Below are 14,021 nucleotides of genomic sequence, written 5' to 3'. Positions count from 1 at the left end.
TAGGCAGTTATTACCAAGGGGTCTTGCCCAATACATCGACACTATTACACTCCCTAAATAGACTAGTGCACAAAGGACAGAAGTAATGTTGATCCACATGATGTACCAAGGCTCCAGATGAAGCAAAGAACTTTGGATTATCAGCAAGTGAAACTCTGCTTGTAAAATTAGCTTGCAGCACTTCCCCATGGGCCTGAAACACTGATGCTGAGAGCCAGCTGTCAGGGTAAGATACTGAAAAGACACGAGCTTGGGACTTGTTGGCATTGGTCTACAGCACTGTGCTCACACCCAGAGAAAAGATCCACTCGTCGTCTTGGGAGGTCAGCGGTTTAACCGCAGCTTATCTCAAGAGGAAACAATTTACTTTGGTTGCAAACGTCAAACGCTGGTTTAGTGTTAGTAGTAACAGCCTGGTTAGGGAGAGGGAAGGTTTTCTGGGGTAGTCCGTGCTTTGGTAGTGTGGTAGGAATATGTAGTGACTGGTACTGCAAGAACCTGGCGAGTGACAGGTACCCTGATGCAATGTGAAACTGAGAGCAAGCCAGGCCCGACTGAGGCATCTGATGAAAGGATGAGGAGATGGGCTTAGCACACAGCCTCTCCAAGCTTTCTTGGCTGGAAAGAGAGTTCTGAAATACATGTCCAGGTTGCCTAACGTGTGGCACCAGAGCAGTTACTGTAATAAATCTCAGGTCTAGTGTACTCCAAGAATTACATGATGGCCCTCTGGGAATAATAACTATGAAAGTTCTGGCTAGAAATTTGGTTCAGTGGCCAGACACTGATACACAAATAGGAGGAATGACAAAACAATGTCAAGGGTATTAATAAAGCTAGTTGGGAAATTTTCCATCAGAATAATGCTCCGATGGAAAATGCCCTTTTCACTAACTCAGCAGTTTCTGTAAGAAAATTGCAGATTTCCATTGGGAAAATCAAACTGAAGTATCCTTGGCTCTTTTTCTGTGAGGAGAAAATAAAATTGCGGAGAGCATTGTAGGCAAGCTAGCAGAAATTGTCTTTCTGTGCAGCTCTCAGCCAGCCAGCCTTCCCCTCAGGTCCAGAAATCAGAGATGCAGCTGAACAGTCAGGGGCACAAGAAGGCTGGGAGATGGGAAGTTGCCCTGCTAAGTTTTTGACAGCTCACCTGCACCAGGAATCAAATAAGTCCCTACCAGATGGGCAGCCAGGAAGCCAGAAGTTTTCATTTTGGTTCTTGTGAGGCATGATTTTTGTGGAACTCTAATGAAAATACCAGTTTTTATTTTTTAGTCTAGCATTTTCCTTAAAAAGAAACTCAGTTACTGTTGTTTTCTTTCTCTCTGGAAGGGATTTCTATTTCCCAGCCAGCTCCGGGTATCAGCGAACATTACACTTGCTTAAATATTCTCCTTTGTATTCTCAGGAATGGCCAGCTGCTCTAGGAAAGCAAACTTAGACAGAACTGGGCCATTTATGGGACATATGTTTTTGATTGCAGGAAATGCCCCTTGTAAATGGCCTGAAGTGCTGCATATGAATGCTACTAATTTAACACAGACTGGGAAAGTGTTAAGATTAGTATTTTCATGGATAGGAATTCCTACTTGCATTGTAAGTGATGAAGGGTCACTTTTGTGATGTCCAAAAAGTTGTGTGCTTTTATCTAACAAAATGGTATGAACCCTGTCACACAAGCTCCTTGCTGTCCTGCCATAAGAGCAGCGGTGGGTAGATTTGTTCAAACATCCGATTCAGTGATCCAAACCAGAAGTTTGGATAAAGTTAGCTTACAGTAAAAAGCTGTGGATTCTCTTTGGCCTGTGAAGGACACGTTAATACAGATCTCTACTAGTCATCCACAGTCTCGGGACACAGATTTTTCTTGCTTGGACTTGCTAACACCTGATTTCCAGGGGGGAGTTTGTTTGAAAGTGATAGGATCAAATGACCCCACATAGTCATGCATGACTCTGCTGCCTTCAGATTGGAAAATAAATCTGTGCAAGAGGTAACTGTGAAAACTTGGGGAAGTCTTAAGCAAATTATTTGACAGCCTTCTCCTCTGTCTTATCAGATGTAAATGGCATTGGGAGCCTTGGAATTAATTAGAAGAACAGAGTGATTGAATTGAGCCCTCTTATCAGTAGTAATAATAATAATAATATCACCTTTATGGAGATGTTTGTGATCATGAACACTGAAGTAGGTCAGCTGGCAGCAGTTCAGTTGGCATTCAGTTAGCAACAGTAAGGACATGAAGCATCTTTGAAAGACCAAGACCCTTTCTAACATGCCTGCAAGCTTTTTAGACATCTGATTTAAGGCTTCCACATTTAGAAATGGTGGTTGGAATCTCCTGGTGCTTCAGGTGGGAATGCCTTTGTTGCAAGGATGTAAAGTTTAACTGGTTCTTGTTGTGAAGGACATTAGAGTTCTCTGGAATTCCTGATGGAGGTGTTATGTGTTGCAATCAAATGTTTGCTTCATGTTTGCTCTACCAAGCTTGTGTATTGGTTTTTACAAGTTCTGCTTTTCTCTGGAGCTCTGACCTTGGCAATCAGACCTCAAGAAGGAATGATACTCACACGTAGAAATGGCCTAATGACTTGGTGCTGCTCTGCACAGCTTGGTGGCAGCATCAGATTCTTCAGTGCTGTTCCTATGTCATTGTGACTATATTTGTCCCGCTTTAGATCTCTGTGGGGGTCTTTGTTTCAGAACTCTCAGAACCTCTGTCTGTTGTTGTCATTTGGGATCTGTCTCTTTCAGGAGTTGGCCATGGTGTGCTGGTAATGGACTCCAAGAAGTGTCCCAGAGAAGCATAAAGGAGCTTTGCTTTTCCTCGGCTGACTTTCAGTCCTCCCCTGCTCTCCTGCAGAGCTCACAGTCTCTGTTCCCTTCTGTCTGAGCTGTGGGATGGCCCTTCTCTGGCAGGGCCAACCGACTGTTCATCTGCCTCTCCTTTCCCCTTGCTGAGCTTTCATCTTTAGCAGGTTCCCCACCAGACCCAGCTCTGAATAGATTAATCGCATTTCTAGCAGATAAAGATCAGCAGAGCCATCACAGGCGAGGCTGGGCTTGACTCCCTGGTGCAGGGTCAGCTAGTGTATGATGATGTTCTCACCTCACGTTCCAAGACACACCACCCTCCATCACCTTGTTAAGAGAGGTTACTAACACCAGTCCTCTATGGTATACTCCGCTTCCTAGGAAAAATATTGTTTCTTAATGGGAGGAAGGTGTTTTCTTTGTGGAGAAGGAACATCACAAAAATGTGCCTTGCTTTTGTTAGCAGAAAGTGGTAGGACTTCTGGCGTTGGGTCCTCTATCACAGGCCAATGCTTGAGTAAGTATAGGTGTCTTCTGTCATGGTAGAAGGCCCCTGGATGTCCAAGGAGGGGTCATTTACATGAGCTCAGAGTGCCCCAAGGATGTTTTGTGTAAGTACCTGTTACATCCAGTGCAGCCATCCTCAGCAGCAAATCCTTGGGAGTTTACTTGCGTAAATGTACAGGGATACGCTTGTATGTATTTCTGAGTCACGTCCTGCCAGTACTGGTCCTGTCAGCACCAGTTACATGTGTGAGTTAGATAAACAGAAAAAAAAAAAAGCAGTGAAAAATGGTGTTCTGTAGAAATCTCAGTGACCATGAACTTTAAATGATAGAAGTTGAACAAAAACAGCCTTAATACAAGATTCATATTAAGTGTATTAATCTCTTGCCTTTCCCCATGGCCATTCTACATCTTAGCTAGAAGAGCACAAGCACTCTGGGGAGCTCTGGCTCTTTTTCTGGGATGTGCTATAGGCTGTTCTCCAGCTATGGAGAAAGCGAACTGTCTTACTTTTTGTCCCTCTTCCCATTCCTCGTGATCTTGGTCTTACACAGGGGATAGCAGCTGATGCATAAGACCTAGGACAGCTGAATAATTCATTGGCAGGATTGCTGAATTTATGGTGCGGATCGGATGACAGGATAATGGGGTTCTGGACTGGAGGAATAAAGCTCGCAATATTGAGTTTTGGATGTTCCAGTTGGTGGTATTGCCAAAAGGGACATGAAAAGTGATCTCATTTCATTTTGGTGCAGCACACTAATTAATCCCGGGTAATACACACAATGCTGTTAAATGAATCCCTACCTCATGTTGTCCATATAAACCCACCAGCAAATTTTTTTCCCTTTTGATTTGCTTAGAAAGAATGCTGAAAAGAAATTCAAAAGGCTTCTTTTTTTGTCTTGATGCACTGGACTGGCTACGGCTAGAGACAAGATGTCATGGGGTGTCATGGTGATTTTAGTGGCACACAGAATCTCCTTCAAGACCTGCCTGACATGTCTAATGCACATGTTCTAGCCTTAAGGAAATGCCAGATTTGGGGTCAGGAAAATATTTCCATCCAAATGAGATTGTCAGGACCAATTTTTTAACCTTCTGTAGTGTGTGGCATGGTCTGCTCTCCCAGGGCACCAGCAGATGTTTCTGTGAACTGCAGAGGAGAACAATGACATATTTCATGATGTGGGCAATGGAGGGGATGGAGGTGAATGTCCTTGTGATCTCTCTGGATCAGCCTGTAGTTGTAGGGACTGGGACAGATGGTCTTGGTGGTCCTACCCAGTCCAATAGTCCTGTAGGTGACAAACAGATGCCTGCCTCTTCCCTGCTGGTGTTTAAAGGATGTCTTCTGCTTTGCTTTCAAAGGTGCCTGCATTGTGTGCAAATTTGGTGTCCCCTCCACTGGTTCAATATAGAGCAGCATTTCATTCCCCTCCAGAAGCGACACCTCTGGGCTTTGCATCCCAGGGTCTCATCTGCTATGGGACACGTTCCCACCCCTGGGGCTGTGTCATGTCAAGGGAAGTGATTAGCTGCCGCATCCTGGGAGGGGACTCTGCGTGTGTCAGTCACCGCTAACCCTGCAGGGGCACAGGCAGTGTGACACTGCCCTTGGCAAGGTGAAGGGTTTTCCTCCTGGGAAATGTTTCAGAAAGCAGCAGTATCTCTGTCGTGGCAGGTAGAGCTCCTCCCTGGCCTTGCGCTAAAACAGGCCATTGTGCGTGCGCCTATGAATCACCCTGGGCACATCCAGAATCACAGAAATGTTGTGTCATGTGAATTGAGGGTGCAAGGAAGAAACCAGGGGAGTTTCAGGGACTGGCTGTGCAAGTGGTCAGGAACAAGACGGCTACTTATTATGTGGAGGCCTTGTCTGTGCAGAGGGCTGTATCAGTGCGCAGCCCAGCTACATGGGGCATGCACTGAGGATTTCGTCAATAATCCTCACCACAGGCCAGTGTGCTGCAGCTTCCCCTCTGCTCCCTGTGGAGGAAGTGGGAAGGGTGGTTGGCAGGATCCACACAGCTGCCTCGTGCCTCCTCCAGCTTGTCTCTGCACTCCCACTGCTAGCTTTGCGCTACCCCTTCAAGAAAACTCTTTATAGCTAAACCACACAGTGACCCCTAAGCCCATGCATTAGCTGGAGCTTTCTGTGACGTGAGGTTGCTCCTGGAAGCCTTCAGTTGAAGGACCTCCATGCTCCTTTATTTTCTGTTTCAGAGAAAACCTTGATTGTTTGAGCAATGGCATGTGGCTGGGCTGGTTGCTGGCATGAATTAGGAAACTCTCCCTCTCTGTCTGTGAGGTTCTAGATTGTGCCCCTGCTTACAACATGCTTTATGGACAGAGCTCATTTATTTTCTAATGCAACATAGACTAGAGGAAACGTACAGAAGTCCTTGCTGCTGTCTGCTCCTGTGCAGGTTTATATAGTGGTTACTTCAAGACTGTAGCTCTTGGTAACTGTGTTAGGTATAAACACAACTCATGTGTGATTTGCCTGCTTCTTAGCTCATGCCAGCCAGATCCAAACTAGGAAGAAGGAAGAAGTTTGTCAATGGTGAAGACAACTCTTCACTGGAGTACGCTATTGTGAGCGATGGTGGCTTCTCTGTTTCTTGATGTCTTTGGATTGAAACTGGATAACCTTCTGGAAAGTACACCTTGCTAAATGCAAATAGTTGGGATCAGTTAAGGAAAGAACTGAGACTCAGTTTCCAACTTGCTTTATGTATGAGTTGCCAATGCATTTTGGCCTGAACATCTAAATCTGAGCTTTGGCACCCATCTAAACATGATGGCATGTGGTGGTTTGGAGAAAGCTAAGCTTTGCTGGGGCTGAGGACCGTGACCATGTGGCAGCTCCTCACAGACGAAGTACTTTGCTCTTGCACTGGGCTCTGTGGAGACACAGCCAGCCTGGGGTACATCTGAGCTGCAGTTTGCTGTGAGTAGGAGCTAAGGTCCACTGCATATGCCTGTACCAGTAATCCCACTAAGCAGGCTGCTGCCATATCCTCCCAGGCTCTTCCTTAAGTCTCTTTCAGAGCCTAGGTCTGTAAGTATGAGGAGATGTGTCTCTGTGCAGATATTCCTGTGCAATACCAGCTCTGACAGCTGGGCAACAGCTGGTTGCAGATGATTGCCAGCATTAATAAAGGAGGCTGTGTGATGGATACCCTTACGTAGGGGTCACCAAACAAACAGAGCTTGAGGAAACCCTGCCTTCTCCAGGAGCAAATGCAGCACAAAACCTTGTCTTGTTCTGACAGGCCAGCAGTGGGTCCTTCTCTGCTGCGATTTGTAGCTAATCCCATGTGCAACAGCTTCAGAAACTGATCTGGTGAGAGCAGCTACTCTGTGCATCCCTGATCAGCCTGCTAGTTGCAAGGGAAACATGAATGTTGAGGAGCAAGATGATTCCTTGGAGCCTCCTAAATGATTTTTCAGTGCCTTTTGGGAGAACCTGGGGCAGACTGTGGCAAAGCTCCCATTCTTCTTGTACTCATAGGCAGAGATATGTGGATGTAGGAGATGGGAAAGCTTGCCCAGGTCTCTTAGGATAGACCCAGATGTATTATGTTACGTCTTAAAAGGGTCGTGGGAGAGGGAACAGGCCACTGTTTCCACTTTTCTGCATCCATGGGCAGCATAGCCCTCATACTGGCCCCCAGCAGGCCCCTGTGCTCATGAGGAGAGTGCTTCCTCTGTCCCTGGGACCAGGGTCACCCTTGAACAGGCAGGTCCCCTGTGGGGTCTGAAGGACAGCCTCCCAAAACCCACCAGGCACCCCCTCTTGAAAGCCAGGCCCCTTCTTGGCAGCCGTCGAGCTGCGTCCACATGGTCCACTTCGCTGCAGAGCCTTCTGGGCAAACCTAAGGGTACTGAGTGCCGGCAAGGGGAGGATCCTCTGTGGTCTGCCTTTCAAGCCCCCACCTCTCCAGTCTTCCCTGTCCCCCTCCTCTTTGCTCCAGGTCTCCCTGACCCCTCTCAGCCTGCTGTCCCTCCGCAGCCTGGCTGTACACCGCAGCTTGCCCACCCCTCGCCAGGGCTGTGGAGGCTGGAGGCTGGAGCTGGAGGCTGGAGGTCAGAGCTGGGCAGGGCGTTAAGAGGCAGATGGGAGCTGGCAGCCATCCCCTCCTGCTGCTGGAGTGAGGGAGGGCAAGTCACTGAACTCCCAGCAGGAGTGACACAGGAAACCCGTAATTACATGCTTGTGACAGCAACGCTGGATCATCTTAATCACGCTGCTGCCATGTCAGAGATGCTGTCTCTTGGGATTAAGGAAAACAAACAAGCTGAAGCGACACTGGCAGCAGTGGCAGCCTCTGTCCAGTGATTGTCTGGCACCTCCCAGTGCAGAGGCCCTCCCAGCACTGGCTGGCCCAGCTGTGGGGAGAGTGTGATGGGGACTGAAGGCTCAGCGAACGATCTCATCCCAGCAGATCCTGATGGATCCATTGCTTGCACTGACAGGTTGGAGTCCCTTTCTCAGTGGCTCTCAAACCACATGACAGTAGTGCCTGACACCTCCACCACCCCTTGGAAGTCGTCTCACTTTTTTCCCCTGTGTTTTACAGCAGTAAGCTGAGGCACAAAGGAGATTTACACAAAGCCATGCAGGGAGTCAGTGGCAAAAGTGGGCTTTGAGTGCAGCAACGCTGCTTCCGGATCCTGGTGTCCTGACCCTTGCTCTGCTGCTCCAGTGCTGCTGCTCAGCCCATCCTCCCCACTTTGGAGGAAAGCCCTGGTGTCCTGCCCTGCAGTAACCCTGTCCACTCTGCTGGCTATGTTTTTTTCTGGTGATCACTAAACATGTCCACTTTTGTAGTATGAACTTTGCTTGAGCAATTTCACATCCTCATCTCCTTAATGAAGTGACTCCACCTCTGTTCCCATCCCCACCTATTGGAAAAAGTCTGGACATCCTTTTCAAAGACAAACTTTACATCACACTGACCCATCCTGCAGAGCAAATGGAATTTAGTAATGCTGAGCTCAAACCACTTTTCTGCTACCCTGAGCTGAGCCAGATTAATTTTTCTCCCTTTCAAAAACTTTCCCCGTTTTCATGATTCAAAAATGTGGACCAGCTCTTTTGTCTGTTGGAAAAATAAAAACCAACCCCACCCCCTCAGCTTTCCTTTTCCTTTTCTATTTTGAAAGCTTAGTCCTTTCATTAAGATTTGAAGTCCCTCCAGTGTTTCTTCTCCCCTTACCCACTCTCCCCTCCTCAGTGGGAAGTTATCCTTCCTCCAAGTCCTTGGGTTACTCCAGTACCATTACCTCCTCTCTGGAACCTGAGGACATGCGTCAGCCCCATGGCATAGGCGTGCTTTGGAAGGACCCAATATATTTCCCAAGGAGAGGCAGCCCAGTTAAAAATCAGAAAGGCTCAGTCCCAGGGCGCTGCAAGGTTTGTGGGGATGACTGCCTTGGCAGATGCAGTTAGTGAGGACAGGGTTTGGGCTAATTCAGCTTTCCCTCCTCCTGGATACAGGGCTCTATATGGAGCAGCCTTAACATTAGACTCCTGAGGTGGAGGAGATGCTGTGGCCTTACTGAGCTTTGCCAGATGGTGCTGTAGTGGGCAAACCCATCCCAAGTCCTTGGGAGGGCCCCTGAGCCCCCACTAGCTGGAGTCCAGGAAACACCACTGACGCCAGACAGAACTTCCCTCTTGCAGACTGTTGGGCCAGCACAGGAAACAGAGGGTTTGGGACTTGGGGATAAGCAGGTCCCCGGTGTGTCACCAGAGAGTGAGGGGAGCGAGCTCCAGGCTGGGGGCTCCAGGCTTCAGCCAGCCCCTAATCCAGTGTACAGCTGAGAGGATCAAGAGATAGAAAGGTTGCTCACTGTAAATCCTTTTGAAGTTGGTTCCAACTCTTTTGCTGGGAACTCGCTGGCCTGCGTGCCAGAGGGGATGCTAAGCCAGGGAGACACGAGGAGCAGGGGTGTGCCCCCCCCGCGGGGCCTTGGGTTCTGAAAAAGCACCTGCTTGCCTCAGGGGCTGCTGCTGCCCAAGTGCCCCAAAGGCAGCAACAAATGATGCTGCGGAAGGGGCGAAAGCATCTGGCTTGGTGAACCCCTCTGCTGGAGCCCCGCAGCCCCACTGGGAGGGGGCAGGAGAGTCCCTGAATGCTTCTTGCTGGGACAGCCCAGCCGAGGAGACAGCCAGCACAGGGGTGGCCGGATGGGCATGGCTCCAGCCCCGACCCCCTGCGGCTGCAGGTCACAGGATGGCTTGCCGCTGGCTCTGCCCTTACACAAACACGCTTTGCTTCACTTGCCTTTTCTCTTAATGAATTCCTCCTCTCCTGGCTGTTGTTTTTGGCCTCTGGCTGACTCTGTGGTTTTCCTTCTCCAGCACGTGATACAAACAGTGCTTGCTGGCTGCTTCCTCCAGGTGATGGACACCTGTAGCTGGACCTGTGTCCCTGGACGGGTTGGGGTTGGTGATGCCGGGTCACGAAGCCAGCGCTGCGCTGCAGCCTTGATTTGGTGCTTCCTGGGCTCTCTGTGCAGCATGACAGGCCAATGCATGGGAGTATGAAAGGGGCTCTGCATAAAGGAGACAGCGCTCCCTGAAATGAAAGGGACATGGGAATGTAGAAGAGGGAAGCAAGATGGTGACACTGGGCTTACTGTGGGGCCGGACCCTCCCTGGGCAGCATGGGCCAGGGAGCCAGAGCAGTGCTGCAGCCCCATTGCACTTTCCAGCAAGGCAAGGGTGACTGGAGAGCAGCCACCCTGTGTACTGGACCTGAAAATCCCACACTGCCAGCCTGAAGTGTGCAAAAAATTGATAGAGTAAGTAAAAGTATCAGTAAAGAAAAGCATCTGTATTTAACAGCCCTTCCCCTCCTCCCCCACTTCCAACTGCTTACCCTTAAAATTCCTCTTGGGACACAACTCTAAGCTTTTCTCTGAAACCACCAAGACTAGAAACTGCATTTCTTTTTTAGACAAACCCTGAAAAATTTCATCCCTCAGTGAAAGCAGGGGCTTTAAGGAAAACCCATGCTATCGCAAAGCCCATCCTAATTTGGGTGCCTCTGCTCCCTGCCCACACTCTTCTCTCCCCATTGCATGGGGCAGGCCCCTCTCCAGATCTGTCCTCCTCAGTCAGTATCTGTCCCTGCTCCCGAGGGCAGTGCTCCCAAATTGTGGCCCGGCACTGGCTGGCTGTTGACCCCCACTAGTGCTGCCCGTAACATCCAGCCTCCCTGGCCCCTCTCTCCAGCCTGTGTTTTTTATCATCCCTCCTTTTTTCTGTCAAAATGCAAAACACATAGCCCCACTCTCTCATCTCCCCATGCTGTGCTCTCCTACAACTCAGCCCCTTTTTTCCTTCTTTCACATTGTTTTCCACAAACACAGGTTTTGCATAGTCTCAGAGCAGATGCTGCAGAAATCCCCTTGCATGAAGGAGCAGTGCTGATTGCCGCTAAATGATATCACCTATAAGGGACTCCCCTGGGATGGGACAAAACAGGCATAAGGTATAACATCTATTTCTGGAGGCACAGAGTAATTTTCCTGACTGGGTGACACTGAACACCTTGTTTAAAAATAGAGGGAGAAGACTGAGTCAGTAGGCATAGGGGCTGTGAGGTAACCCAGGTAAAACTTTTCCACCGCACCAGGCGCTGGGCACAGACAAAGGGCCACACCTGTGGTTTCACTAAACTGTCTCACCTGATCTGGCACCACTGGTTACTGAATGACGCTGTCAAATTCCAGCCCTGCAAATCCTACCAGGAATTTCTTCCTGTATGTATCAGCAGTGCCCTTTGATCTGCCTGTGGACAGAGAGGCCGTGGGCTCCCCGCAGCCCCTCGTCCTGCAGGAGGGCTTGGAGGACCAATCGGTGCAGGGTCCTCTGCAAGAGAAGCTCAGGCTTGGCGTTGACCTTGTCCCGTTTATCTGAGTTATGTAAGATCTTCCCGTACGGGCTTCTGCCTACGTGACACCTAACTATTTAGGCCAATGTAGTCTGTGACAAATGTGACAGTCGGTTTGGGGGAGGGAAGCGGGTAGGCTTGTGCTGTCTCAGACCCAGGCGGGAAGGGAAACAGCTGGATGCCTTGCAGCAGGGTCACTCCTCAGCTGACACAAATTTCCCTGTCCCACTGCTTGTGGGAGATGCCCAATTTCAGCTGAGCTCAGCAGTCCTGCACCCAGGGCCTCTTTTCAGCAAAAGAGCTGCTTTAATAAATCAGCATGTTCCCTCCTGACCATCCTGTTTAGGCAGGAGAGGAGAGAAGACAAGAGGGTAAGTTGGAGATCTGGGTCCTTTGCATCTCCCTTGAGGGTTCAGAGTTGGGCTGGGATTCCCCCATGTTTCCTTTAGAGACAGTGTAGTTCCTGCTGGAGCTTCAGTTTGCATTTATGCCAAAAGAGCCAGTCCAAAGAGCATGGGCTGTGGCTCCTCCCTGGGCTTCAGGGTACAAATCCCTGTCAGCTTTGGAGGCATAAGCTTGGGATGGAGCTGGCAGCAGATGGGAAGCTGAGGCTCATGGTTAGCATTGGGATGGCTGGAATAAGAACAGCATGAGGAGCTTCCAGGCACAGGGAGCTGTAGATCACAGCGATGCTGCCACTGGCTTGCCTGCAGAAACTGGTGTTGGACTTCATCCATGTCCTTCTTGTCTGTCTGCCCCATTGGGGAGACATTCATCCCCCTTCTGGGCACTGGCATGGACAAAACATTCCCAGACAAGGCAAGGGCTCTTCCCCTTCTTCTGCCTCTCCCTGTGTCATGCTGAGGGTGACTTCCAGTAATGCAGTGGGTGACTTCCACCCAGAACATCCTGGGTCCTTCTGGGTATGCCATACCCAAAATTAAGAGGTGCTGTCAGACTTCCAGTTTCCATTCTAGGTGCAATGTACTCCTGCCCTCCACATCACAGTGTCTTCAAACAGCAGCAAAAATATTTGATTGAGGAAGAGGAATGGAGAAAGCACCACTGAGAACAAATATGAGCCTGGCAGCAAACTGAGCTCCTTGCAGGTGCCTTCACATAGCCATGGCTGTGGTCTGATATTGTCTCTGTCACCACTCTCTTGCACGACCAGGGGCATATTGGTCTGTCAGGGCTCACAGCTTTGGACCCCAGTGCTGGAGGCACAGGGTGCCAGGGTGTGTGAGGTGACATGGCCGGGTGCTACTGATGTGTGGAGCACTGTGGGGGATGCAGGCAGCTTTCTGATATGCACAGATGCCGTGAGAGCATCAGATGGAACAGTACCTAGGAGATGATGTATCTTCGTAAGTGTACCATAAGTCTGGCTGATTTTGTCATCGCCCATAAAGCACTTTCTTCTGGAGGAACCTCATCCAAGAAGTTGCTGCCACTGAGGCTAACAAACAGCTCCCTGGGGTCCCTGGCTTTCTTGGCCATCGGTGGGTAAACACCCAGTCTCACACTCCCCCTACCCATCCGTGCTTCAGTGTCTCTGTTACAGTGCATTTGCAAGTCCAATGCATGTTGGACCCCTGGCCAGACCCGGGGGCTGGCTGCCCAGGGCATCCTCCCATGCACAGGAGGTTCAGCCCAGCTGGCCTAGAAGAGCTCACACCACTGTGAGCTGTTGGTGGATGTTCCTCCTGTGTGGGGTTTTTCTACAAAGGGAACATCTTACAGCATTTGCAGACCTTCTGTGCCATAACTTGATATCAGTGTGGAGCTAGGCCTTCAGTGGCACTGTTTCTCCTTACCACGATCAAGACAACCTTTAACCCTGAGACATCAGTTTTGGTTAAGTCAGGACCATGTCAGCCTTATTGTTTTTAAATGGCTAAGTGGTTAGGGGAAGCCTATCTGAAATGGGAGACATGATATTGTAAGAAGTTAATTTGTTAATGTAACCTGAATTTACCTGGTAAGTAAAGCCTTGTAGCCTGAATATTAAAGCGTGTAAGGGGAAGCCAGCTCCCCTATGAGAAGCCTCACTAGAGACAGGATATTTCTGGGAGGTATTTAGGGCAACCCTGGACATGCAAAGCCCCTATAGTGATGCATTGTGTCAGGTTCAACATTGCTAGAATCTTGGTCCAGGAGGACAAGTTTCTACATGAGGAAAATCCGCTGCTGCAGAAGATACTCACTGGGTATTTGGAGATAGGGTTCATTCTCAAAGTCCCCCTGGAAGGCCAGCGTGGAGGCTCTGCTCTGGACAAAGGGGATTGCTCCATTTGCACTGATGTAGTCATTCCTTTAGATGCTGAAGCCTTCAGTCTTCAAGGCTGCCTGTCAAACACCTTTCATCAGGATCGAGTTCTCTTGGGTTGGAATTTACCTCTGGACAGAGTGAGAACCACTCCCACATACCGCTTATCCTGATTACGCCCTCCGTGTCAGTGGCACTGGTATTGTGGCTCTGTATGGGGCCTTTCACATGTGTTACCCTGCGAGGATATGTGTGCAGCCCTCCTCGCTTTCCCTCTGGCCTGTGACACCTCTGAAGCAAGTGTTCCTGGAAATCTTTTTGCCTCTTCTGGACTAGCTGCTTGTGGGAGATGGGGAGGGAGCACTCTGAATGTCCCATGATCAGGGCGGGCTGGGGCTTGCTGGCAGCACTTAGGCAGGATCTCCCTGCTCACCCAATTCATCTATGCCACAACCATATGCTGTTATTAGGTGATTATGTTTCAGTATCTTCATTGTGTAATTAGTCACATGCTCATAAAC

This window comes from Strix aluco, chromosome 3 (assembly GCF_031877795.1).
Source record: "Strix aluco isolate bStrAlu1 chromosome 3, bStrAlu1.hap1, whole genome shotgun sequence".
NCBI classification, from domain to species: domain Eukaryota; kingdom Metazoa; phylum Chordata; class Aves; order Strigiformes; family Strigidae; genus Strix; species Strix aluco.
Note: the sequence above shows the minus strand (reverse complement) of the source record.